The sequence below is a fragment of the Hemitrygon akajei genome, chromosome 21, assembly GCF_048418815.1.
Source record: "Hemitrygon akajei chromosome 21, sHemAka1.3, whole genome shotgun sequence".
NCBI classification, from domain to species: domain Eukaryota; kingdom Metazoa; phylum Chordata; class Chondrichthyes; order Myliobatiformes; family Dasyatidae; genus Hemitrygon; species Hemitrygon akajei.
The window spans coordinates 2,492,258-2,520,200 of NC_133144.1; the positions used below are offsets into that span (position 1 = coordinate 2,492,258).

The 27,943-nt window shown below is 46.1% G+C and overlaps 1 protein-coding gene across 3 annotated transcripts in view; it reads right to left on the reverse strand.

Moving 5' to 3' along the window:
- Window positions 1–27,943, reverse strand: part of apba2b (amyloid beta (A4) precursor protein-binding, family A, member 2b) — a 781,711-nt gene that overhangs the window by 124,714 nt on the left and 629,054 nt on the right. The window lies entirely within an intron of this gene.

A 27,943-nucleotide genomic window follows, 5' to 3' on the forward strand; every position in this document is an offset into this window, starting at 1 on the left:
TGAAACCCCGTTCACAAGAGACAACACAACAGCAGACTCAGGTCAGAGTGAAACCCCATTCACAACGAGACAACACAACAGAAAACTCAGGTCAGAGTGAAACCCCGTTCACAATGAGACAACACAACAGCAAACTCAAGTCAGAGTGAAACCCCACTCACAACGACACAACACAACTGCAAACTCAGGTCAGAGTGAAATCCCATTCACAATGAGACAACACAACAGCAAACTCAGGTCAGAGTGAAACCCCATTCAAAACGAGACAACAGAAGAGCAAACTCAGGTCAGAGTGAAATCCTATTCACAATGAGACAACACAACAGCAAACTCAGGTCAGAGTGAAACCCCATTCACAATGAGACAACACAACAGCAAACTCAGGTCAGAGTGAAACCCCATTCACAGTGAGACAACACAACAGCAAACTCAGGTCAGAGTGAATCCCCATTCACAACGAGACAACGCAACGGCAAACTCAGGTCAGAGTGAAACCCCATTCACAACGAGATAACGCAACAGCAAACTCAGGTCAGTGTGAAACCCCATTCACAATGAGACAACGCAACAGCAAACTCAGGTCAGAGTGAAACCCCATTCACAACGAGACAACACAACAGCAAACTCAGGTCAGAGTGAAACCCCATTCAAAACGAGACAACAGAAGAGCAAACTCAGGTCAGAGTGAAACCCCATTCACAATGAGACAACACAACAGCAAACTCAGGTCAGAGTGAAACTCCATTCACAACGAGACAACACAACAGCAAACTCAGGTCAGAGTGAAACACCATTCACATCGAGACAACACAACAGCAAACTCAGGTCAGAGTGAAACCCCATTCACAACGAGACAACACAACAGCAAACTCAGGTCACAGTGAAACCCCATTCACAACGAGACACCAAAACAGCAAACTCAGGTCAGAGTGAAACCCCATTCACAATGAGACAACCAAACAGCAAACTCAGGTCAGAGTGAAACCCCATTCACAACGAGACAACACAACAGCAAACTCAGGTCAGAGTGAAACCCCATTCACAGTGAGACAACGCAACGGCAAACTCAGGTCAGACTGAAACCCCATTCACAACGAGACAACGCAACAGCAAACTCAGGTCAGAGTGAAACCCCATTCACAACGAGCCAACACGACAGAAAACTCAGGTCAGAGTGAAACCCCGTTCACAAGAGACAACACAACAGCAGACTCAGGTCAGAGTGAAACCCCATTCACAACGAGACAACACAACAGAAAACTCAGGTCAGAGTGAAACCCCGTTCACAATGAGACAACACAACAGCAAACTCAAGTCAGAGTGAAACCCCACTCACAACGACACAACACAACTGCAAACTCAGGTCAGAGTGAAATCCCATTCACAATGAGACAACACAACAGCAAACTCAGGTCAGAGTGAAACCCCATTCAAAACGAGACAACAGAAGAGCAAACTCAGGTCAGAGTGAAATCCTATTCACAATGAGACAACACAACAGCAAACTCAGGTCAGAGTGAAACCCCATTCACAATGAGACAACACAACAGCAAACTCAGGTCAGAGTGAAACCCCATTCACAGTGAGACAACACAACAGCAAACTCAGGTCAGAGTGAATCCCCATTCACAACGAGACAACGCAACGGCAAACTCAGGTCAGAGTGAAACCCCATTCACAACGAGATAACGCAACAGCAAACTCAGGTCAGTGTGAAACCCCATTCACAATGAGACAACGCAACAGCAAACTCAGGTCAGAGTGAAACCCCATTCACAACGAGACAACACAACAGCAAACTCAGGTCAGAGTGAAACCCCATTCAAAACGAGACAACAGAAGAGCAAACTCAGGTCAGAGTGAAACCCTATTCACAATGAGACAACACAACAGCAAACTCAGGTCAGAGTGAAACCCCATTCACAATGAGACAACACAACAGCAAACTCAGGTCAGAGTGAAACCCCATTCACAGTGAGACAACACAACAGCAAATTCAAGTCAGAGTGAAACCCCATTCACAACGAGACAACAGAACAGCAAACTCAGGTCACAGTGAAACACCATTCACAACGAGACAACACAACTGCAAACTCAGGTCAGAGTGAAACCCGATTCACAATGAGACAACACAACAGCAAACTCAGGTCAGAGTGAAACCCCATTCACAGTGAGACAACACAACAGCAAACTCAGGGCAGAGTGAAACCCCATTCACAATGAGACAACACAACAGTAAACTCAGGTCACAGTGAAACCCCATTCACAATGAGACAACACAACAGCAAACTCAGGTCTGAGTGAAACCCCATTCACAATGAGACAACACAACCGTAAAATCAGGTCAGAGTGAAACCCCATTCACAATGAGACAACACAACTGCAAACTCAGGTTAGAGTGAAACCCCATTCACAACGAGACAACGCAACAGCAAACGCTGGTCAGAGTGAAACCCCATTCACAACGAGACAACGCAACGGCAAACTCAGGTCAGACTGAAACCCCATTCACAACGAGACAACGCAACAGCAAACTCAGGTCAGAGTGAAACCCCATTCACAACGAGCCAACACGACAGAAAACTCAGGTCAGAGTGAAACCCCGTTCACAAGAGACAACACAACAGCAGACTCAGGTCAGAGTGAAACCCCATTCACAACGAGACAACACAACAGAAAACTCAGGTCAGAGTGAAACCCCGTTCACAATGAGACAACACAACAGCAAACTCAAGTCAGAGTGAAACCCCACTCACAACGACACAACACAACTGCAAACTCAGGTCAGAGTGAAATCCCATTCACAATGAGACAACACAACAGCAAACTCAGGTCAGAGTGAAACCCCATTCAAAACGAGACTACAGAAGAGCAAACTCAGGTCAGAGTGAAATCCTATTCACAATGAGACAACACAACAGCAAACTCAGGTCAGAGTGAAACCCCATTCACAATGAGACAACACAACAGCAAACTCAGGTCAGAGTGAAACCCCATTCACAATGAGACAACACAACAGCAAACTCAGGTCAGAGTGAAACCCCATTCACAACGAGACAACACAACAGCAAACTCAGGTCACAGTGAAACCCCATTCACAACGAGACACCAAAACAGCAAACTCAGGTCAGAGTGAAACCCCATTCACAATGAGACAACAAAACAGCAAACTCAGGTCAGAGTGAAACCCCATTCACAACGAGACAACACAACAGCAAACTCAGGTCAGAGTGAAACCCCATTCACAACGAGACAACACAACAGCAAACTCAGGTCAGAGTGAAACCCCATTCACAATGAGACAACGCAACAGCAAACTCAGGTCAGAGTGAAACCCCATTCACAACGAGACAACACAACAGCAAACTCAGGTCAGAGTGAAACCCCATTCACGAGACAACACAACAGCAAACTCAGGTCAGAGTGAAACCCCATTCACAACGCGACAACACAACAGCAAACTCAGGACAGAGTGAAACCCCATTCACAACGAGACAACACAACAGCAAACTCAGGTCAGAGTGAAACCCCATTCAAAACGAGACAACAGAACAGCAAACTCAGGTCAGAGTGAAACCCCATTCACAACGAGACAACACAACAGCAAACTCAGGTCAGAGTGAAACCCCATTCAAAACGAGACAACAGAAGAGCAAACTCAGGTCAGAGTGAAACCCTATTCACAACGAGACAACACAACAGCAAACTCAGGTCACAGTGAAACCTCATTCACAACGAGACACCAAAACAGCAAACTCAGGTCAGAGTGAAACCCCATTCACAATGAGACAACAAAACAGCAAACTCAGGTCAGAGTGAAACCCCATTCACAATGAGACAACACAACAGCAAACTCAGGTCAGAGTGAAACCCCATTCACAGTGAGACAACACAACAGCAAACTCAGGTCAGAGTGAATCCCCATTCACAACGAGACAACGCAACGGCAAACTCAGGTCAGAGTGAAACCCCATTCACAATGAGATAACGCAACAGCAAACTCAAGTCAGTGTGAAACCCCATTCACAATGAGACAACGCAACAGCAAACTCAGGTCAGAGTGAAACCCCATTCACAACGAGACAACACAACAGCAAACTCAGGTCAGAGTGAAACCCCATTCAAAACGAGACAACAGAAGAGCAAACTCAGGTCAGAGTGAAACCCTATTCACAATGAGACAACACAACAGCAAACTCAGGTCAGAGTGAAACCCCATTCACAATGAGACAACACAACAGCAAACTCAGGTCAGAGTGAAACCCCATTCACAATGAGACAACACAACAGCAAACTCAGGTCAGAGTGAAACCCCATTCACAATGAGACAACACAACAGCAAAATCATGTCAGAGTGAAACCCCATTCACAACGAGACAACACAACAGCAAACTCAGGTCAGAGTGAAACCCCATTCACAACGAGACAACACAACAGCAAACTCAGGTCAGATTGAAACCCCATTCACAATGAGACAACACAACAGCAAACTCAGGTCAGAGTGAAACCCCATTCACAGTGAGACAACACAACAGCAAACTCAGGTCAGAGTGAATCCCCATTCACAACGAGACAACGCAACGGCAAACTCAGGTCAGAGTGAAACCCCATTCACAATGAGACAACGCAACAGCAAACTCAGGTCAGAGTGAAACCCCATTCACAACGAGACAACACAACAGCAAACTCAGGTCAGAGTGAAACCCCATTCATAACGCGACAACTCAACAGCAAACACAGGACAGAGTGAAACCCCATCCACAACGAGAGAACACAACAGCAAACTCAGGTCACAGTGAAACCCCATTCAAAACGAGACAACAGAACAGCAAAATCAGGTCACATTGAAACGCCATTCACAACGAGACAACACAACAGCAAACTCAGGTCAGAGTGAAACCCCATTCACAACGAGACAACACAACAGCAAACTCAGGTCAGAGTGAAACCCCATTCACATCGAGACAACACAACAGCAAACTCAGGTCAGAGTGAAACCCCATTCAAAACGAGACAACACAACCGCAAACTCAGGTCACAGTGAAACCCCATTCACAACGAGACACCAAAACAGCAAACTCAGGTCAGAGTGAAACCCCATTCACAATGAGACAACAAAACAGCAAACTCAGGTCAGAGTGAAACCCCATTCACAGCGAGACAACACAACAGCAAACTCAGGTCAGAGTGAAACCCCATTCACAACGAGACAACACAACAGCAAACTCAGGTCAGAGTGAAACCCCATTCACAATGAGACAACGCAACAGCAAACTCAGGTCAGAGTGAAACCCCATTCACAACGAGACAATACAACACCAAACTCAGGTCAGAGTGAAACCCCATTCACAACGAGACAACACAACAGCAAACTCAGGTCAGAGTGAAACCCCATTCAAAATGAGACAACACAACAGCAAACTCAGGTCAGAGTGCAAACCCATTCACAACGAGACAACACAACAGCAAACACAGGTCAGAGTGAAACACCATTCACAACGCGACAACGCAACTGCAAACTCAGGTCAGAGTGAAACCCCATTCACAACGAGACAACACAACAGCAAACTCAGATCAGAGTGAAACACCGTTCACAAGAGACAACACAACAGCAAACTCAGGTCAGAGTGAAACCCCATTCACAATGAGACAACACAACTGCAAACTCAAGTCAGAGTGAAACCCCATTCACAACGAGCCAACACAACAGAAAACTCAGGTCAGAGTGAAACCCCGTTCACAAGAGACAACACAACAGCAGACTCAGGTCAGAGTGAAACCCCATTCGCAACGAGACAACACAACAGAAAACTCAGGTCAGAGTGAAACCCCGTTCACAAGAGACAACACAACAGCAAACTCAGGTCAGAGTGAAACCCCATTCACAGTGAGACAACACAACAGCAAACTCAAGTCAGAGTGAAACCCCATTCACAACGAGACAACACAACAGCAAACTGAGGTCACAGTGAAACCCCATTCACAACGAGACAACACAACTGGAAACTCAGGTCAGAGTGAAACCCCACTCACAACGACACAACACAACTGCAAACTCAGGTCAGAGTGAAATCCCATTCACAATGAGACAACACAACAGCAAACTCAGGTCAGAGTGAAACCCCATTCAAAATGAGACAACAGAAGAGCAAACTCAGGTCAGAGTGAAACCCCATTCACAGTGAGACAACACAACAGCAGACTCAGGTCAGAGTGAATCCCCATTCACAACGAGAAAACGCAACGGCAAACTCAGGTCAGAGTGAAACCCCATTCACAAGGAGACAACGCAACAGCAAACTCAGGTCAGAGTGAAACCCCATTCACAACGAGCCAACACGACAGAAAACTCAGGTCAGAGTGAAACCCCGTTCACAAGAGACAACACAACAGCAGACTCAGGTCAGAGTGAAACCCCATTCACAACGAGACAACACAACGGAAAACTCAGGTCAGAGTGAAACCCCGTTCACAATGAGACAACACAACAGCAAACTCAAGTCAGAGTGAAACCCCACTCACAACGACACAACACAACTGCAAACTCAGGTCAGAGTGAAATCCCATTCACAATGAGACAACACAACAGCAAACTCAGGTCAGAGTGAAACCCCATTCACAATGAGACAACACAACAGCAAACTCAGGTCAGAGTGAAACCCCATTCACAATGAGACAACACAACAGCAAACTCAGGACAGAGTGAAAACCCATTCACAACGAGAGAACACAACAGCAAACTCAGGTCAGAGTGAAACCCCATTCAAAACGAGACAACAGAACAGCAAAATCAGGTCACATTGAAACGCCATTCACAACGAGACAACACAACAGCAAACTCAGGTCAGAGTGAAACTCCATTCACAACGAGACAACACAACAGCAAACTCAGGTCAGAGTGAAACCCCATTCACATCGTGACAACACAACAGCAAACTCAGGTCAGAGTGAAACCCCATTCACAACGAGACAACACAACAGCAAACTCAGGTCACAGTGAAACCCCATTCACAACGAGACACCAAAACAGCAAACTCAGGTCAGAGTGAAACCCCATTCACAATGAGACAACAAAACAGCAAACTCAGGTCAGAGTGAAACCCCATTCACAACGAGACAACACAACAGCAAACTCAGGTCAGAGTGAAACCCCATTCACAACGAGACAACACAACAGCAAACTCAGGTCAGAGTGAAACCCCATTCACAATGAGACAACGCAACAGCAAACTCAGGTCAGAGTGAAACCCCATTCACAACGAGACAACACAACAGCAAACTCAGGTCAGAGTGAAACCCCATTCACGAGACAACACAACAGCAAACTCAGGTCAGAGTGAAACCCCATTCACATCGAGACAACACAACAGCAAACTCAGGTCAGAGTGAAACCCCATTCACAACGAGACAACACAACAGCAAACTCAGGTCACAGTGAAACCCCATTCACAACGAGACACCAAAACAGCAAACTCAGGTCAGAGTGAAACCCCATTCACAATGAGACAACAAAACAGCAAACTCAGGTCAGAGTGAAACCCCATTCACAACGAGACAACACAACAGCAAACTCAGGTCAGAGTGAAACCCCATTCACAACGAGACAACACAACAGCAAACTCAGGTCAGAGTGAAACCCCATTCACAATGAGACAACGCAACAGCAAACTCAGGTCAGAGTGAAACCCCATTCACAATGAGACAACACAACAGCAAACTCAGGTCAGAGTGAAACCCCATTCACAAGACAACACAACAGCAAACTCAGGTCAGAGTGAAACCCCATTCACAACGCGACAACACAACAGCAAACTCAGGACAGAGTGAAACCCCATTCACAACGAGACAACACAACAGCAAACTCAGGTCAGAGTGAAACCCCATTCAAAACGAGACAACAGAACAGCAAACTCAGCTCAGAGTGAAACCCCATTCACAACGAGACAACACAACAGTAAACTCAGGTCAGAGTGAAACCCCATTCAAAACGAGACAACAGAAGAGCAAACTCAGGTCAGAGTGAAACCATATTCACAACGAGACAACACAACAGCAAACTCAGGTCACAGTGAAACCCCATTCACAACGAGACACCAAAACAGCAAACTCAGGTCAGAGTGAAACCCCATTCACAATGAGACAACAAAACAGCAAACTCAGGTCAGAGTGAAACCCCATTCACAATGAGACAACACAACAGCAAACTCAGGTCAGAGTGAAACCCCATTCACAGTGAGACAACACAACAGCAAACTCAGGTCAGAGTGAATCCCCATTCACAACGAGACAACGCAACGGCAAACTCAGGTCAGAGTGAAACCCCATTCACAACGAGATAACGCAACAGCAAACTCAAGTCAGTGTGAAACCCCATTCACAATGAGACAACGCAACAGCAAACTCAGGTCAGAGTGAAACCCCATTCACAACGAGACAACACAACAGCAAACTCAGGTCAGAGTGAAACCCCATTCAAAACGAGACAACAGAAGAGCAAACTCAGGTCAGAGTGAAACCCTATTCACAATGAGACAACACAACAGCAAACTCAGGTCAGAGTGAAACCCCATTCACAATGAGACAACACAACAGCAAACTCAGGTCAGAGTGAAACCCCATTCACAATGAGACAACACAACAGCAAACTCAGGTCAGAGTGAAACCCCATTCACAATGAGACAACACAACAGCAAAATCATGTCAGAGTGAAACCCCATTCACAACGAGACAACACAACAGCAAACTCAGGTCAGAGTGAAACCCCATTCACAACGAGACAACACAACAGCAAACTCAGGTCAGATTGAAACCCCATTCACAATGAGACAACACAACAGCAAACTCAGGTCAGAGTGAAACCCCATTCACAGTGAGACAACACAACAGCAAACTCAGGTCAGAGTGAATCCCCATTCACAACGAGACAACGCAACGGCAAACTCAGGTCAGAGTGAAACCCCATTCACAATGAGACAACGCAACAGCAAACTCAGGTCAGAGTGAAACCCCATTCACAACGAGACAACACAACAGCAAACTCAGGTCAGAGTGAAACCCCATTCATAACGCGACAACTCAACAGCAAACACAGGACAGAGTGAAACCCCATCCACAACGAGAGAACACAACAGCAAACTCAGGTCACAGTGAAACCCCATTCAAAACGAGACAACAGAACAGCAAAATCAGGTCACATTGAAACGCCATTCACAACGAGACAACACAACAGCAAACTCAGGTCAGAGTGAAACCCCATTCACAACGAGACAACACAACAGCAAACTCAGGTCAGAGTGAAACCCCATTCACATCGAGACAACACAACAGCAAACTCAGGTCAGAGTGAAACCCCATTCAAAACGAGACAACACAACAGCAAACTCAGGTCACAGTGAAACCCCATTCACAACGAGACACCAAAACAGCAAACTCAGGTCAGAGTGAAACCCCATTCACAATGAGACAACAAAACAGCAAACTCAGGTCAGAGTGAAACCCCATTCACAGCGAGACAACACAACAGCAAACTCAGGTCAGAGTGAAACCCCATTCACAACGAGACAACACAACAGCAAACTCAGGTCAGAGTGAAACCCCATTCACAATGAGACAACGCAACAGCAAACTCAGGTCAGAGTGAAACCCCATTCACAACGAGACAATACAACACCAAACTCAGGTCAGAGTGAAACCCCATTCACAACGAGACAACACAACAGCAAACTCAGGTCAGAGTGAAACCCCATTCAAAACGAGACAACACAACAGCAAACTCAGGTCAGAGTGCAAACCCATTCACAACGAGACAACACAACAGCAAACACAGGTCAGAGTGAAACCCCATTCACAACGCGACAACGCAACTGCAAACTCAGGTCAGAGTGAAACCCCATTCACAACGAGACAACACAACAGCAAACTCAGATCAGAGTGAAACCCCGTTCACAAGAGACAACACAACAGCAAACTCAGGTCAGAGTGAAACCCCATTCACAATGAGACAACACAACTGCAAACTCAAGTCAGAGTGAAACCCCATTCACAACGAGCCAACACAACAGAAAACTCAGTTCAGAGTGAAACCCCGTTCACAAGAGACAACACAACAGCAGACTTAGGTCAGAGTGAAACCCCATTCGCAACGAGACAACACAACAGAAAACTCAGGTCAGAGTGAAACCCCGTTCACAAGAGACAACACAACAGCAAACTCAGGTCAGAGTGAAACCCCATTCACAGTGAGACAACACAACAGCAAACTCAAGTCAGAGTGAAACCCCATTCACAACGAGACAACACAACAGCAAACTGAGGTCACAGTGAAACCCCATTCACAACGAGACAACACAACTGGAAACTCAGGTCAGAGTGAAACCCCACTCACAACGACACAACACAACTGCAAATTCAGGTCAGAGTGAAATCCCATTCACAATGAGACAACACAACAGCAAACTCAGGTCAGAGTGAAACCCCATTCAAAACGAGACAACAGAAGAGCAAACTCAGGTCAGAGTGAAACCCCATTCACAGTGAGACAACACAACAGCAGACTCAGGTCAGAGTGAATCCCCATTCACAACGAGAAAACGCAACGGCAAACTCAGGTCAGAGTGAAACCCCATTCACAAGGAGACAACGCAACAGCAAATTCAGGTCAGAGTGAAACCCCATTCACAACGAGCCAACACGACAGAAAACTCAGGTCAGAGTGAAACCCCGTTCACAAGAGACAACACAACAGCAGACTCAGGTCAGAGTGAAACCCCATTCACAACGAGACAACACAACAGAAAACTCAGGTCAGAGTGAAACCCCGTTCACAATGAGACAACACAACAGCAAACTCAAGTCAGAGTGAAACCCCACTCACAACGACACAACACAACTGCAAACTCAGGTCAGAGTGAAATCCCATTCACAATGAGACAACACAACAGCAAACTCAGGTCAGAGTGAAACCCCATTCACAATGAGACAACACAACAGCAAACTCAGGTCAGAGTGAAACCCCATTCACAATGAGACAACACAACAGCAAACTCAGGACAGAGTGAAAACCCATTCACAACGAGAGAACACAACAGCAAACTCAGGTCAGAGTGAAACCCCATTCAAAACGAGACAACAGAACAGCAAAATCAGGTCACATTGAAACGCCATTCACAACGAGACAACACAACAGCAAACTCAGGTCAGAGTGAAACTCCATTCACAACGAGACAACACAACAGCAAACTCAGGTCAGAGTGAAACCCCATTCACATCGAGACAACACAACAGCAAACTCAGGTCAGAGTGAAACCCCATTCACAACGAGACAACACAACAGCAAACTCAGGTCACAGTGAAACCCCATTCACAACGAGACACCAAAACAGCAAACTCAGGTCAGAGTGAAACCCCATTCACAATGAGACAACAAAACAGCAAACTCAGGTCAGAGTGAAACCCCATTCACAACGAGACAACACAACAGCAAACTCAGGTCAGAGTGAAACCCCATTCACAACGAGACAACACAACAGCAAACTCAGGTCAGAGTGAAACCCCATTCACAATGAGACAACGCAACAGCAAACTCAGGTCAGAGTGAAACCCCATTCACAACGAGACAACACAACAGCAAACTCAGGTCAGAGTGAAACCCCATTCACGAGACAACACAACAGCAAACTCAGGTCAGAGTGAAACCCCATTCACAACGCGACAACACAACAGCAAACTCAGGACAGAGTGAAACCCCATTCACAACGAGACAACACAACAGCAAACTCAGGTCAGAGTGAAACCCCATTCAAAACGAGACAACAGAACAGCAAACTCAGGTCAGAGTGAAACCCCATTCACAACGAGACAACACAACAGCAAACTGAGGTCAGAGTGAAACCCCATTCAAAACGAGACAACAGAAGAGCAAACTCAGGTCAGAGTGAAACCCTATTCACAACGAGACAACACAACAGCAAACTCAGGTCACAGTGAAACCCCATTCACAACGAGACACCAAAACAGCAAACTCAGGTCAGAGTGAAACCCCATTCACAATGAGACAACAAAACAGCAAACTCAGGTCAGAGTGAAACCCATTCACAATGAGACAACACAACAGCAAACTCAGGTCAGAGTGAAACCCCATTCACAGTGAGACAACACAACAGCAAACTCAGGTCAGAGTGAATCCCCATTCACAACGAGACAACGCAACGGCAAACTCAGGTCAGAGTGAAACCCCATTCACAACGAGATAACGCAACAGCAAACTCAGGTCAGTGTGAAACCCCATTCACAATGAGACAACGCAACAGCAAACTCAGGTCAGAGTGAAACCCTATTCACAATGAGACAACACAACAGCAAACTCAGGTCAGAGTGAAACCCCATTCAAAATGAGACAACACAACAGCAAACTCAGGTCAGAGTGAAACCCCATTCACAATGAGACAACACAACAGCAAACTCAGGTCAGAGTGAAACCCCATTCACAATGAGACAACACAACAGCAAACTCAGGTCAGAGTGAAACCCCATTCACAACGACACAACACAATTGCAAACTCAGGTCAGAGTGAAATCCCATTCACAATGAGACAACACAACAGCAAACTCAGGTCAGAGTGAAACCCCATTGAAAACGAGACAACAGAAGAGCAAACTCAGGTCAGAGTGAAATCCTATTCACAATGAGACAACACAACAGCAAACTCAGGTCAGAGTGAAACCCCATTCACAATGAGACAACACAACAGCAAACTCAGGTCAGAGTGAAACCCCATTCACAATGAGACAACACAACAGCAAACTCAGGTCAGAGTGAAACCCCATTCACAATGAGACAACACAACAGCAAACTCAGGACAGAGTGAAAACCCATTCACAACGAGAGAACACAACAGCAAACTCAGGTCAGAGTGAAACCCAATTCAAAACGAGACAACAGAACAGCAAAATCAGGTCACATTGAAACGCCATTCACAACGAGACAACACAACAGCAAACTCAGGTCAGAGTGAAACTCCATTCACAACGAGACAACACAACAGCAAACTCAGGTCAGAGTGAAACACCATTCACATCGAGACAACACAACAGCAAACTCAGGTCAGAGTGAAACCCCATTCACAACGAGACAACACAACAGCAAACTCAGGTCACAGTGAAACCCCATTCACAACGAGACACCAAAACAGCAAACTCAGGTCAGAGTGAAACCCCATTCACAATGAGACAACAAAACAGCAAACTCAGGTCAGAGTGAAACCCGATTCACAACGAGACAACACAACAGCAAACTCAGGTCAGAGTGAAACCCCATTCACAACGAGACAACACAACAGCAAACTCAGGTCAGAATGAAACCTCTTTCACAATGAGACAACGCAACAGCAAACTCAGGTCAGAGTGAAACCCCATTCACAACGAGACAACACAACAGCAAACTCAGGTCAGAGTGAAACCCCATTCACGAGACAACACAACAGCAAACTCAGGTCAGAGTGAAACCCCATTCACAACGCGACAACACAACAGCAAACTCAGGACAGAGTGAAACCCCATTCACAACGAGACAACACAACAGCAAACTCAGGTCAGAGTGAAACCCCATTCAAAACGAGTCAACAGAACAGCAAACTCAGGTCAGAGTGAAACCCCATTCACAACGAGACAACACAACAGCAAACTGAGGTCAGAGTGAAACCCCATTCAAAACGAGACAACAGAAGAGCAAACTCAGGTCAGAGTGAAACCCTATTCACAACGAGACAACACAACAGCAAACTCAGGTCACAGTGAAACCCCATTCACAACGAGACACCAAAACAGCAAACTCAGGTCAGAGTGAAACCCCATTCACAATGAGACAACAAAACAGCAAACTCAGGTCAGAGTGAAACCCCATTCATAATGAGACAACACAACAGCAAACTCAGGTCAGAGTGAAACCCCATTCACAGTGAGACAACACAACAGCAAACTCAGGTCAGAGTGAATCCCCATTCACAACGAGACAACGCAACGGCAAACTCAGGTCAGAGTGAATCCCCATTCACAACGAGATAACGCAACAGCAAACTCAGGTCAGTGTGAAACCCCATTCACAATGAGACAACGCAACAGCAAACTCAGGTCAGAGTGAAACCCCATTCACAACGAGACAACACAACAGCAAACTCAGGTCAGAGTGAAACCCCATTCAAAACGAGACAACAGAAGAGCAAACTCAGGTCAGAGTGAAACCCTATTCACAATGAGACAACACAACAGCAAACTCAGGTCAGAGTGAAACCCCATTCAAAATGAGACAACACAACAGCAAACTCAGGTCAGAGTGAAACCCCATTCACAATGAGACAACACAACAGCAAACTCAGGTCAGAGTGAAACTCCATTCACAACGAGACAACACAACAGCAAACTCAGGTCAGAGTGAAACACCATTCACATCGAGACAACACAACAGCAAACTCAGGTCAGAGTGAAACCCCATTCACAACGAGACAACACAACAGCAAACTCAGGTCACAGTGAAACCCCATTCACAACGAGACACCAAAACAGCAAACTCAGGTCAGAGTGAAACCCCATTCACAATGAGACAACAAAACAGCAAACTCAGGTCAGAGTGAAACCCCATTCACAACGAGACAACACAACAGCAAACTCAGGTCAGAGTGAAACCCCATTCACAACGAGACAACACAACAGCAAACTCAGGTCAGAATGAAACCCCATTCACAATGAGACAACGCAACAGCAAACTCAGGTCAGAGTGAAACCCCATTCACAGCGAGACAACACAACAGCAAACTCAGGTCAGAGTGAAACCCCATTCACAACGAGACAACACAACAGCAAACTCAGGTCAGAGTGAAACCCCATTCACAATGAGACAACGCAACAGCAAACTCAGGTCAGAGTGAAACCCCATTCACAACGAGACAATACAACACCAAACTCAGGTCAGAGTGAAACCCCATTCACAACGAGACAACACAACAGCAAACTCAGGTCAGAGTGAAACCCCATTCAAAACGAGACAACACAACAGCAAACTCAGGTCAGAGTGCAAACCCATTCACAACGAGACAACACAACAGCAAACACAGGTCAGAGTGAAACCCCATTCACAACGCGACAACGCAACTGCAAACTCAGGTCAGAGTGAAACCCCATTCACAACGAGACAACACAACAGCAAACTCAGATCAGAGTGAAACCCCGTTCACAAGAGACAACACAACAGCAAACTCAGGTCAGAGTGAAACCCCATTCACAATGAGACAACACAACTGCAAACTCAAGTCAGAGTGAAACCCCATTCACAACGAGCCAACACAACAGAAAACTCAGGTCAGAGTGAAACCCCGTTCACAAGAGACAACACAACAGCAGACTCAGGTCAGAGTGAAACCCCATTCGCAACGAGACAACACAACAGAAAACTCAGGTCAGAGTGAAACCCCGTTCACAAGAGACAACACAACAGCAAACTCAGGTCAGAGTGAAACCCCATTCACAGTGAGACAACACAACAGCAAACTCAAGTCAGAGTGAAACCCCATTCACAACGAGACAACACAACAGCAAACTGAGGTCACAGTGAAACCCCATTCACAACGAGACAACACAACTGGAAACTCAGGTCAGAGTGAAACCCCACTCACAACGACACAACACAACTGCAAACTCAGGTCAGAGTGAAATCCCATTCACAATGAGACAACACAACAGCAAACTCAGGTCAGAGTGAAACCCCATTCAAAACGAGACAACAGAAGAGCAAACTCAGGTCAGAGTGAAACCCCATTCACAGTGAGACAACACAACAGCAGACTCAGGTCAGAGTGAATCCCCATTCACAACGAGAAAACGCAACGGCAAACTCAGGTCAGAGTGAAACCCCATTCACAAGGAGACAACGCAACAGCAAACTCAGGTCAGAGTGAAACCCCATTCACAACGAGCCAACACGACAGAAAACTCAGGTCAGAGTGAAACCCCGTTCACAAGAGACAACACAACAGCAGACTCAGGTCAGAGTGAAACCCCATTCACAACGAGACAACACAACAGAAAACTCAGGTCAGAGTGAAACCCCGTTCACAATGAGACAACACAACAGCAAACTCAAGTCAGAGTGAAACCCCACTCACAACGACACAACACAACTGCAAACTCAGGTCAGAGTGTAATCCCATTCACAATGAGACAACACAACAGCAAACTCAGGTCAGAGTGAAACCCCATTCACAATGAGACAACACAACAGCAAACTCAGGTCAGAGTGAAACCCCATTCACAATGAGACAACACAACAGCAAACTCAGGACAGAGTGAAAACCCATTCACAACGAGAGAACACAACAGCAAACTCAGGTCAGAGTGAAACCCCATTCAAAACGAGACAACAGAACAGCAAAATCAGGTCACATTGAAACGCCATTCACAACGAGACAACACAACAGCAAACTCAGGTCAGAGTGAAACTCCATTCACAACGAGACAACACAACAGCAAACTCAGGTCAGAGTGAAACCCCATTCACATCGAGACAACACAACAGCAAACTCAGGTCAGAGTGAAACCCCATTCACAACGCGACAACACAACAGCAAACTCAGGTCAGAGTGAAACTCCATTCACAACGAGACAACACAACAGCAAACTCAGGTCAGAGTGAAACCCCATTCACAACGAGACAACGCAATGGCAAACTCAGGTCAGACTGAAACCCCATTCACAACGAGACAACGCAACAGCAAACTCAGGTCAGAGTGAAACCCCATTCACAACGAGACAACACAACAGCAAACTCAGGTCAGAGTGAAACCCCATTCATAACGCGACAACACAACAGCAAACTCAGGACAGAGTGAAATCCCATCCACAACGAGAGAACACAACAGCAAACTCAGGTCACAGTGAAACCCCATTCAAAACGAGACAACAGAACAGCAAAATCAGGTCACATTGAAACGCCATTCACAACGAGACAACACAACAGCAAACTCAGGTCAGAGTGAAACCCCATTCACAACGAGACAACACAACAGCAAACTCAGGTCAGAGTGAAACCCCATTCACATCGAGACAACACAACAGCAAACTCAGGTCAGAGTGAAACCCCATTCAAAACGAGACAACACAACAGCAAACTCAGTTCACAGTGAAACCCCATTCACAACGAGACACCAAAACAGCAAACTCAGGTCAGAGTGAAACCCCATTCACAATGAGACAACAAAACAGCAAACTCAGGTCAGAGTGAAACCCCATTCACAGCGAGACAACTCAACAGCAAACTCAGGTCAGAGTGAAACCCCATTCACAAAGAGACAATACAACACCAAACTCAGGTCAGAGTGAAACCCCATTCACAACGAGACAACACAACAGCAAACTCAGGTCAGAGTGAAACCCCATTCAAAACGAGACAACACAACAGCAAACTCAGGTCAGAGTGCAAACCCATTCACAACGAGACAACACAACAGCAAACACAGGTCAGAGTGAAACCCCATTCACAACGCGACAACACAACTGCAAACTCAGGTCAGAGTGAAACCCCATTCACCACGAGACAACACAACAGCAAACTCAGATCAGAGTGAAACCCCGTTCACAAGAGACAACACAACAGCAAACTCAGGTCAGAGTGAAACCCCATTCACAATGAGACAACACAACTGCAAACTCAAGTCAGAGTGAAACCCCATTCACAACGAGACAACACAACAGCAAACTCAGGTCAGAGTGAAACCCCATTCACAAGACAACACAACAGCAAACTCAGGTCAGAGTGAAACCCCATTCACAACGAGACAACACAACAGCAAACTCAGGTCAGAGTGAAACCCCATTCACAACGAGACAACACAACAGCAAACTCAGGTCAGAGTGAAACCCCATTCACAATGAGACAACGCAACAGCAAACTCAGGTCAGAGTGAAACCCCATTCACAACGAGACAACACAACAGCAAACTCAGGTCAGAGTGAAACCCCATTCACGAGACAACACAACAGCAAACTCAGGTCAGAGTGAAACCCCATTCACATCGAGACAACACAACAGCAAACTCAGGTCAGAGTGAAACCCCATTCACAACGAGACAACACAACAGCAAACTCAGGTCACAGTGAAACCCCATTCACAACGAGACACCAAAACAGCAAACTCAGGTCAGAGTGAAACCCCATTCACAATGAGACAACAAAACAGCAAACTCAGGTCAGAGTGAAACCCCATTCACAACGAGACAACACAACAGCAAACTCAGGTCAGAGTGAAACCCCATTCACAACGAGACAACACAACAGCAAACTCAGGTCAGAGTGAAACCCCATTCACAATGAGACAACGCAACAGCAAAGTCAGGTCAGAGTGAAACCCCATTCACAACGAGACAACACAACAGCAAACTCAGGTCAGAGTGAAACCCCATTCACAAGACAACACAACAGCAAACTCAGGTCAGAGTGAAACCCCATTCACAACGCGACAACACAACAGCAAACTCAGGACAGAGTGAAACCCCATTCACAACGAGACAACACAACAGCAAACTCAGGTCAGAGTGAAACCCCATTCAAAACGAGACAACAGAACAGCAAACTCAGCTCAGAGTGAAACCCCATTCACAACGAGACAACACAACAGTAAACTCAGGTCAGAGTGAAACCCCATTCAAAACGAGACAACAGAAGAGCAAACTCAGGTCAGAGTGAAACCATATTCACAACGAGACAACACAACAGCAAACTCAGGTCACAGTGAAACCCCATTCACAACGAGACACCAAAACAGCAAACTCAGGTCAGAGTGAAACCCCATTCACAATGAGACAACAAAACAGCAAACTCAGGTCAGAGTGAAACCCCATTCACAATGAGACAACACAACAGCAAACTCAGGTCAGAGTGAAACCCCATTCACAGTGAGACAACACAACAGCAAACTCAGGTCAGAGTGAATCCCCATTCACAACGAGACAACGCAACGGCAAACTCAGGTCAGAGTGAAACCCCATTCACAACGAGATAACGCAACAGCAAACTCAAGTCAGTGTGAAACCCCATTCACAATGAGACAACGCAACAGCAAACTCAGGTCAGAGTGAAACCCCATTCACAACGAGACAACACAACAGCAAACTCAGGTCAGAGTGAAACCCCATTCAAAACGAGACAACAGAAGAGCAAACTCAGGTCAGAGTGAAACCCTATTCACAATGAGACAACACAACAGCAAACTCAGGTCAGAGTGAAACCCCATTCACAATGAGACAACACAACAGCAAACTCAGGTCAGAGTGAAACCCCATTCACAATGAGACAACACAACAGCAAACTCAGGTCAGAGTGAAACCCCATTCACAATGAGACAACACAACAGCAAAATCATGTCAGAGTGAAACCCCATTCACAACGAGACAACACAACAGCAAACTCAGGTCAGAGTGAAACCCCATTCACAACGAGACAACACAACAGCAAACTCAGGTCAGATTGAAACCCCATTCACAATGAGACAACACAACAGCAAACTCAGGTCAGAGTGAAACCCCATTCACAGTGAGACAACACAACAGCAAACTCAGGTCAGAGTGAATCCCCATTCACAACGAGACAACGCAACGGCAAACTCAGGTCAGAGTGAAACCCCATTCACAATGAGACAACGCAACAGCAAACTCAGGTCAGAGTGAAACCCCATTCACAACGAGACAACACAACAGCAAACTCAGGTCAGAGTGAAACCCCATTCATAACGCGACAACTCAACAGCAAACACAGGACAGAGTGAAACCCCATCCACAACGAGAGAACACAACAGCAAACTCAGGTCACAGTGAAACCCCATTCAAAACGAGACAACAGAACAGCAAAATCAGGTCACATTGAAACGCCATTCACAACGAGACAACACAACAGCAAACTCAGGTCAGAGTGAAACCCCATTCACAACGAGACAACACAACAGCAAACTCAGGTCAGAGTGAAACCCCATTCACATCGAGACAACACAACAGCAAACTCAGGTCAGAGTGAAACCCCATTCAAAACGAGACAACACAACAGCAAACTCAGGTCACAGTGAAACCCCATTCACAACGAGACACCAAAACAGCAAACTCAGGTCAGAGTGAAACCCCATTCACAATGAGACAACAAAACAGCAAACTCAGGTCAGAGTGAAACCCCATTCACAGCGAGACAACACAACAGCAAACTCAGGTCAGAGTGAAACCCCATTCACAACGAGACAACACAACAGCAAACTCAGGTCAGAGTGAAACCCCATTCACAATGAGACAACGCAACAGCAAACTCAGGTCAGAGTGAAACCCCATTCACAACGAGACAATACAACACCAAACTCAGGTCAGAGTGAAACCCCATTCACAACGAGACAACACAACAGCAAACTCAGGTCAGAGTGAAACCCCATTCAAAACGAGACAACACAACAGCAAACTCAGGTCAGAGTGCAAACCCATTCACAACGAGACAACACAACAGCAAACACAGGTCAGAGTGAAACCCCATTCACAACGCGACAACGCAACTGCAAACTCAGGTCAGAGTGAAACCCCATTCACAACGAGACAACACAACAGCAAACTCAGATCAGAGTGAAACCCCGTTCACAAGAGACAACACAACAGCAAACTCAGGTCAGAGTGAAACCCCATTCACAATGAGACAACACAACTGCAAACTCAAGTCAGAGTGAAACCCCATTCACAACGAGCCAACACAACAGAAAACTCAGTTCAGAGTGAAACCCCGTTCACAAGAGACAACACAACAGCAGACTCAGGTCAGAGTGAAACCCCATTCGCAACGAGACAACACAACAGAAAACTCAGGTCAGAGTGAAACCCCGTTCACAAGAGACAACACAACAGCAAACTCAGGTCAGAGTGAAACCCCATTCACAGTGAGACAACACAACAGCAAACTCAAGTCAGAGTGAAACCCCATTCACAACGAGACAACACAACAGCAAACTGAGGTCACAGTGAAACCCCATTCACAACGAGACAACACAACTGGAAACTCAGGTCAGAGTGAAACCCCACTCACAACGACACAACACAACTGCAAACTCAGGTCAGAGTGAAATCCCATTCACAATGAGACAACACAACAGCAAACTCAGGTCAGAGTGAAACCCCATTCAAAACGAGACAACAGAAGAGCAAACTCAGGTCAGAGTGAAACCCCATTCACAGTGAGACAACACAACAGCAGACTCAGGTCAGAGTGAATCCCCATTCACAACGAGAAAACGCAACGGCAAACTCAGGTCAGAGTGAAACCCCATTCACAAGGAGACAACGCAACAGCAAATTCAGGTCAGAGTGAAACCCCATTCACAACGAGCCAACACGACAGAAAACTCAGGTCAGAGTGAAACCCCGTTCACAAGAGACAACACAACAGCAGACTCAGGTCAGAGTGAAACCCCATTCACAACGAGACAACACAACAGAAAACTCAGGTCAGAGTGAAACCCCGTTCACAATGAGACAACACAACAGCAAACTCAAGTCAGAGTGAAACCCCACTCACAACGACACAACACAACTGCAAACTCAGGTCAGAGTGAAATCCCATTCACAATGAGACAACACAACAGCAAACTCAGGTCAGAGTGAAACCCCATTCACAATGAGACAACACAACAGCAAACTCAGGTCAGAGTGAAACCCCATTCACAATGAGACAACACAACAGCAAACTCAGGACAGAGTGAAAACCCATTCACAACGAGAGAACACAACAGCAAACTCAGGTCAGAGTGAAACCCCATTCAAAACGAGACAACAGAACAGCAAAATCAGGTCACATTGAAACGCCATTCACAACGAGACAACACAACAGCAAACTCAGGTCAGAGTGAAACTCCATTCACAACGAGACAACACAACAGCAAACTCAGGTCAGAGTGAAACCCCATTCACATCGAGACAACACAACAGCAAACTCAGGTCAGAGTGAAACCCCATTCACAACGAGACAACACAACAGCAAACTCAGGTCACAGTGAAACCCCATTCACAACGAGACACCAAAACAGCAAACTCAGGTCAGAGTGAAACCCCATTCACAATGAGACAACAAAACAGCAAACTCAGGTCAGAGTGAAACCCCATTCACAACGAGACAACACAACAGCAAACTCAGGTCAGAGTGAAACCCCATTCACAACGAGACAACACAACAGCAAACTCAGGTCAGAGTGAAACCCCATTCACAATGAGACAACGCAACAGCAAACTCAGGTCAGAGTGAAACCCCATTCACAACGAGACAACACAACAGCAAACTCAGGTCAGAGTGAAACCCCATTCACGAGACAACACAACAGCAAACTCAGGTCAGAGTGAAACCCCATTCACAACGCGACAACACAACAGCAAACTCAGGACAGAGTGAAACCCCATTCACAACGAGACAACACAACAGCAAACTCAGGTCAGAGTGAAACCCCATTCAAAACGAGACAACAGAACAGCAAACTCAGGTCAGAGTGAAACCCCATTCACAACGAGACAACACAACAGCAAACTGAGGTCAGAGTGAAACCCCATTCAAAACGAGACAACAGAAGAGCAAACTCAGGTCAGAGTGAAACCCTATTCACAACGAGACAACACAACAGCAAACTCAGGTCACAGTGAAACCCCATTCACAACGAGACACCAAAACAGCAAACTCAGGTCAGAGTGAAACCCCATTCACAATGAGACAACAAAACAGCAAACTCAGGTCAGAGTGAAACCCATTCACAATGAGACAACACAACAGCAAACTCAGGTCAGAGTGAAACCCCATTCACAGTGAGACAACACAACAGCAAACTCAGGTCAGAGTGAATCCCCATTCACAACGAGACAACGCAACGGCAAACTCAGGTCAGAGTGAAACCCCATTCACAACGAGATAACGCAACAGCAAACTCAGGTCAGTGTGAAACCCCATTCACAATGAGACAACGCAACAGCAAACTCAGGTCAGAGTGAAACCCTATTCACAATGAGACAACACAACAGCAAACTCAGGTCAGAGTGAAACCCCATTCAAAATGAGACAACACAACAGCAAACTCAGGTCAGAGTGAAACCCCATTCACAATGAGACAACACAACAGCAAACTCAGGTCAGAGTGAAAACCCATTCACAATGAGACAACACAACAGCAAACTCAGGTCAGAGTGAAACCCCATTCACAACGACACAACACAATTGCAAACTCAGGTCAGAGTGAAATCCCATTCACAATGAGACAACACAACAGCAAACTCAGGTCAGAGTGAAACCCCATTGAAAACGAGACAACAGAAGAGCAAACTCAGGTCAGAGTGAAATCCTATTTACAATGAGACAACACAACAGCAAACTCAGGTCAGAGTGAAACCCCATTCACAATGAGACAACACAACAGCAAACTCAGGTCAGAGTGAAACCCCATTCACAATGAGACAACACAACAGCAAACTCAGGTCAGAGTGAAACCCCATTCACAATGAGACAACACAACAGCAAACTCAGGACAGAGTGAAAACCCATTCACAACGAGAGAACACAACAGCAAACTCAGGTCAGAGTGAAACCCAATTCAAAACGAGACAACAGAACAGCAAAATCAGGTCACATTGAAACGCCATTCACAACGAGACAACACAACAGCAAACTCAGGTCAGAGTGAAACTCCATTCACAACGAGACAACACAACAGCAAACTCAGGTCAGAGTGAAACACCATTCACATCGAGACAACACAACAGCAAACTCAGGTCAGAGTGAAACCCCATTCACAACGAGACAACACAACAGCAAACTCAGGTCACAGTGAAACCCCATTCACAACGAGACACCAAAACAGCAAACTCAGGTCACAGTGAAACCCCATTCACAATGAGACAACAAAACAGCAAACTCAGGTCAGAGTGAAACCCGATTCACAACGAGACAACACAACAGCAAACTCAGGTCAGAGTGAAACCCCATTCACAACGAGACAACACAACAGCAAACTCAGGTCAGAATGAAACCTCTTTCACAATGAGACAACGCAACAGCAAACTCAGGTCAGAGTGAAACCCCATTCACAACGAGACAACACAACAGCAAACTCAGGTCAGAGTGAAACCCCATTCACGAGACAACACAACAGCAAACTCAGGTCAGAGTGAAACCCCATTCACAACGCGACAACACAACAGCAAACTCAGGACAGAGTGAAACCCCATTCACAACGAGACAACACAACAGCAAACTCAGGTCAGAGTGAAACCCCATTCAAAACGAGACAACAGAACAGCAAACTCAGGTCAGAGTGAAACCCCATTCACAACGAGACAACACAACAGCAAACTGAGGTCAGAGTGAAACCCCATTCAAAACGAGACAACAGAAGAGCAAACTCAGGTCAGAGTGAAACCCTATTCACAACGAGACAACACAACAGCAAACTCAGGTCACAGTGAAACCCCATTCACAACGAGACACCAAAACAGCAAACTCAGGTCAGAGTGAAACCCCATTCACAATGAGACAACAAAACAGCAAACTCAGGTCAGAGTGAAACCCCATTCATAATGAGACAACACAACAGCAAACTCAGGTCAGAGTGAAACCCCATTCACAGTGAGACAACACAACAGCAAACTCAGGTCAGAGTGAATCCCCATTCACAACGAGACAACGCAACGGCAAACTCAGGTCAGAGTGAATCCCCATTCACAACGAGATAACGCAACAGCAAACTCAGGTCAGTGTGAAACCCCATTCACAATGAGACAACGCAACAGCAAACTCAGGTCAGAGTGAAACCCCATTCACAACGAGACAACACAACAGCAAACTCAGGTCAGAGTGAAACCCCATTCAAAACGAGACAACAGAAGAGCAAACTCAGGTCAGAGTGAAACCCTATTCACAATGAGACAACACAACAGGAAACTCAGGTCAGAGTGAAACCCCATTCAAAATGAGACAACACAACAGCAAACTCAGGTCAGAGTGAAACCCCATTCACAATGAGACAACACAACAGCAAACTCAGGTCAGAGTGAAACTCCATTCACAACGAGACAACACAACAGCAAACTCAGGTCAGAGTGAAACACCATTCACATCGAGACAACACAACAGCAAACTCAGGTCAGAGTGAAACCCCATTCACAACGAGACAACACAACAGCAAACTCAGGTCACAGTGAAACCCCATTCACAACGAGACACCAAAACAGCAAACTCAGGTCAGAGTGAAACCCCATTCACAATGAGACAACAAAACAGCAAACTCAGGTCAGAGTGAAACCCCATTCACAACGAGACAACACAACAGCAAACTCAGGTCAGAGTGAAACCCCATTCACAACGAGACAACACAACAGCAAACTCAGGTCAGAATGAAACCCCATTCACAATGAGACAACGCAACAGCAAACTCAGGTCAGAGTGAAACCCCATTCACAGCGAGACAACACAACAGCAAACTCAGGTCAGAGTGAAACCCCATTCACAACGAGACAACACAACAGCAAACTCAGGTCAGAGTGAAACCCCATTCACAATGAGACAACGCAACAGCAAACTCAGGTCAGAGTGAAACCCCATTCACAACGAGACAATACAACACCAAACTCAGGTCAGAGTGAAACCCCATTCACAACGAGACAACACAACAGCAAACTCAGGTCAGAGTGAAACCCCATTCAAAACGAGACAACACAACAGCAAACTCAGGTCAGAGTGCAAACCCATTCACAACGAGACAACACAACAGCAAACACAGGTCAGAGTGAAACCCCATTCACAACGCGACAACGCAACTGCAAACTCAGGTCAGAGTGAAACCCCATTCACAACGAGACAACACAACAGCAAACTCAGATCAGAGTGAAACCCCGTTCACAAGAGACAACACAACAGCAAACTCAGGTCAGAGTGAAACCCCATTCACAATGAGACAACACAACTGCAAACTCAAGTCAGAGTGAAACCCCATTCACAACGAGCCAACACAACAGAAAACTCAGGTCAGAGTGAAACCCCGTTCACAAGAGACAACACAACAGCAGACTCAGGTCAGAGTGAAACCCCATTCGCAACGAGACAACACAACAGAAAACTCAGGTCAGAGTGAAACCCCGTTCACAAGAGACAACACAACAGCAAACTCAGGTCAGAGTGAAACCCCATTCACAGTGAGACAACACAACAGCAAACTCAAGTCAGAGTGAAACCCCATTCACAACGAGACAACACAACAGCAAACTGAGGTCACAGTGAAACCCCATTCACAACGAGACAACACAACTGGAAACTCAGGTCAGAGTGAAACCCCACTCACAACGACACAACACAACTGCAAACTCAGGTCAGAGTGAAATCCCATTCACAATGAGACAACACAACAGCAAACTCAGGTCAGAGTGAAACCCCATTCAAAACGAGACAACAGAAGAGCAAACTCAGGTCAGAGTGAAACCCCATTCACAGTGAGACAACACAACAGCAGACTCAGGTCAGAGTGAATCCCCATTCACAACGAGAAAACGCAACGGCAAACTCAGGTCAGAGTGAAACCCCATTCACAAGGAGACAACGCAACAGCAAACTCAGGTCAGAGTGAAACCCCATTCACAACGAGCCAACACGACAGAAAACTCAGGTCAGAGTGAAACCCCGTTCACAAGAGACAACACAACAGCAGACTCAGGTCAGAGTGAAACCCCATTCACAACGAGACAACACAACAGAAAACTCAGGTCAGAGTGAAACCCCGTTCACAATGAGACAACACAACAGCAAACTCAAGTCAGAGTGAAACCCCACTCACAACGACACAACACAACTGCAAACTCAGGTCAGAGTGAAATCCCATTCACAATGAGACAACACAACAGCAAACTCAGGTCAGAGTGAAACCCCATTCACAATGAGACAACACAACAGCAAACTCAGGTCAGAGTGAAACCCCATTCACAATGAGACAACACAACAGCAAACTCAGGACAGAGTGAAAACCCATTCACAACGAGAGAACACAACAGCAAACTCAGGTCAGAGTGAAACCCCATTCAAAACGAGACAACAGAACAGCAAAATCAGGTCACATTGAAACGCCATTCACAACGAGACAACACAACAGCAAACTCAGGTCAGAGTGAAACTCCATTCACAACGAGACAACACAACAGCAAACTCAGGTCAGAGTGAAACCCCATTCACATCGAGACAACACAACAGCAAACTCAGGTCAGAGTGAAACCCCATTCACAACGCGACAACACAACAGCAAACTCAGGTCAGAGTGAAACTCCATTCACAACGAGACAACACAACAGCAAACTCAGGTCAGAGTGAAACCCCATTCACAACGAGACAACGCAATGGCAAACTCAGGTCAGAGTGAAACCCCATCCACAACGAGAGAACACAACAGCAAACTCAGGTCACAGTGAAACCCCATTCAAAACGAGACAACACAACAGCAAACTCAGGTCAGAGTGAAACCCCATTCATAACGCGACAACACAACAGCAAACTCAGGACAGAGTGAAACCCCATCCACAACGAGAGAACACAACAGCAAACTCAGGTCACAGTGAAACCCCATTCAAAACGAGACAACAGAACAGCAAAATCAGGTCACATTGAAACGCCATTCACAACGAGACAACACAACAGCAAACTCAGGTCAGAGTGAAACCCCATTCACAACGAGACAACACAACAGCAAACTCAGGTCAGAGTGAAACCCCATTCACATCGAGACAACACAACAGCAAACTCAGGTCAGAGTGAAACCCCATTCAAAACGAGACAACACAACAGCAAACTCAGTTCACAGTGAAACCCCATTCACAACGAGACACCAAAACAGCAAACTCAGGTCAGAGTGAAACCCCATTCACAATGA